We start from the raw sequence: 2,813 nt of genomic DNA on the forward strand, positions 1-2,813 counted from the left end.
AGTCTCCCGTGCAACTCGGCTGCTAGTCCTTCTTTCATGCAGAATGTCAAGGTCCTAGCTTATGTCCAAGGCACCAAAGCCAGCTAAAAAGTCAATAATCGATACCTAAAACTTGAATTGTACTACTTCTTACTGGCTATTACATCAACTTAGAAGCTTCATCTGTGTTCTACCATGGTGCTTTTAGTGTCTCAGCATACCGCAGCACGCGACATAGCTTTGCAGACGATAAGTACAACCGTTTCAGAGAAAAGAGCGGCCAATGTGACGATCTGGCTTTATGTCGATTCGATAACAATTGACGAAAATGGACGGATTTCTCAGGTTTTTACTGCATATGAACACTTTTCACATTCTCCCGTGCAACTGGGCTGCTAGTCCTCCTTTTATGCAGAATCTTAAGGTCCTAGCTCATGTCCAAGGTACCGAAGCCAGCTAAAAAGTCAATAATCGATACCTAAAATTTGAATTGTACTACTTCTTACTGGCTATAACATTAACTTAGAAGCTTCATCTGTGTTCTACTATGGTGCTTTTAGTGTCTCCGCATAGCGCAGCACGCGACATAGCTTTGCAGACGATAAATACAACCGTTTCAGAGAGAAGAGCGGCCAATGTGACGATCTGGCTTTAAGTCGATTCGATAACAAATGACGAAAACGGACGGATTTCTCAGGTTTTTACTACATATGAACACTTTTTACATTCTCCCGTGCAACTCGGCTTCTAGTCCTCCTTTCATGCAGAATCTTAAGGTCCTTGCTTATGTCCAAGGCACCAAAGCCAGCTAAAAGGTCAATATTCAATACCTAAATCTTGAATTGGACTACTTCTTACTGGCTATTGCATCAACTTAGTAGCTTCATCTGTGTTCTACTATGGTGATTTTAGTGTCTCCGCATACCGCAGCACGTGACATAGCTTTTCAGACGATAAGTACAAGCGTTTCAGAGAGAAGAGCGGCCAATGTGACGATCTGGCTTTAAGTCGATTCGATAACAAATGACGAAAACGGACGAATTTCTCAGGTTTTTACTACATATGAACACTTTTCACATTCTCCCGTGCAACTCGGCTGCTACTCCTCCTTTCATGCAGAATCCTAAGGTCCTAGCTCATGTCCAAGGCACCAACCCAAGCTAAAAAGGCAACAATCGATACCTAAAACTTGAATTGTACTACTTCTTAAAGGCTATTACATCAACTTAGAAGCTTCATCTGTGTTCTACTATGGTGCTTTTAGTGTCTCCGCATACCGCAGCACGCGACAAAGCTGTGCAGACGATAAGTACAACCGTTTCAGAGAGAAGAGTAGCCATTGTGACGATTTGGCTTTAAGTCGATTCGATAACAAATGACGAAAACGGACGGATTTCTCAGGTTTTTACTACATATGAAAACTTTTCACATTCTCCCGTGCAACTCGGCTGCTACTCCTCCTTTCATGCAGAATCCTAAGGTCCTAGCTCATGTCCAAGGCACCAAACCAAGCTAAAAAGGCAATAATCGATACCTAAAACTTGAATTGTACTACTTCTTACTGGCTATTACATCAACTTAGAAGCTTCATCTGTGTTCTACTATGGTGCTTTTAGTGTCTCCGCATACCGCAGCACGCGACATAGCTTTGTGGACGATAAGTACAACCGTTTCAGAGAGAAGAGCGGCCAATGTGACGATCTGGCTTTAAGTCGATTCGATAACAAATGACGAAAACGGACGGATTTCTTAGATTTTTACTGCATATGAACACTTTTCACATTCTCCCGTGCAACTCGGCTGCTAGTCCTCCTTTCATGCAGAATCTTAAGGTCCTTGCTCATGTCCAAGGCACCAAAGCCAGCTAAAAAGTCAATAATCGATACCTAAAACTTGAATTCTACTACTTCTTACTGGCTATTACATCAACTTAGAAGCTTCATCTGTGTTCTACTATGGTGCTTTTAGTGTCTCCACATACCGCAGCCTGCGACATAGCTTTGCAGACGATAAGTACAACCGTTTCAGAGAGAAGAGTAGCCAATGTGACGATTTGGCTTTAAGTCGATTCGATAACAAATGACGAAAACGGACGGATTTCTCAGGTTTTTCTACATATGAAAACTTTTCACAGTCTCCCGTGCAACTCGGCTGCTAGTCCTTCTTTCATGCAGAATGTCAAGGTCCTAGCTTATGTCCAAGGCACCAAAGCCAGCTAAAAAGTCAATAATCGATACCTAAAACTTGAATTGTACTACTTCTTACTGGCTATTACATCAACTTAGAAGCTTCATCTGTGTTCTACAATGGTGCTTTTAGTGTCTCAGCATACCGCAGCACGCGACATAGCTTTGCAGACGATAAGTACAACCGTTTCAGAGAGAAGAGCGGCCAATGTGACGATCTGGCTTTAAGTCGATTCGATAACAAATGACGAAAACGGACGGAATTCTCAGGTTTTTACTACATATGAACACTTTTTACATTCTCTCGTGCAACTCGGCTGCTAGTCCTCCTTTCATGCAGAATGTTAAGGTCCTAGCTCATGTCCAAGGCACCAAAGCCAGCTAAAAGGTCAATATTCATTACCTAAAACTTGAATTCTGCTACTTCTTACTGGCTATTACATCATCTTAGGAGCTTCATCTGTGTTCTACTATGGTGCATTTAGTGTCTCCGAATACCGTAGTACGCGACATAGCTTTGCAGACGATAAGTACAACCGTTTCAGAGAAAAGAGCGGCCAATGTGACGATCTGGCTTTATGTCGATTCGATAACAAATGACGAAAACGGACGGATTTCTCAGGTTTTTACTGCATATGAACACTTTTC

This window comes from Schistocerca gregaria, unplaced genomic scaffold, assembly GCF_023897955.1.
Source record: "Schistocerca gregaria isolate iqSchGreg1 unplaced genomic scaffold, iqSchGreg1.2 ptg000205l, whole genome shotgun sequence".
NCBI classification, from domain to species: domain Eukaryota; kingdom Metazoa; phylum Arthropoda; class Insecta; order Orthoptera; family Acrididae; genus Schistocerca; species Schistocerca gregaria.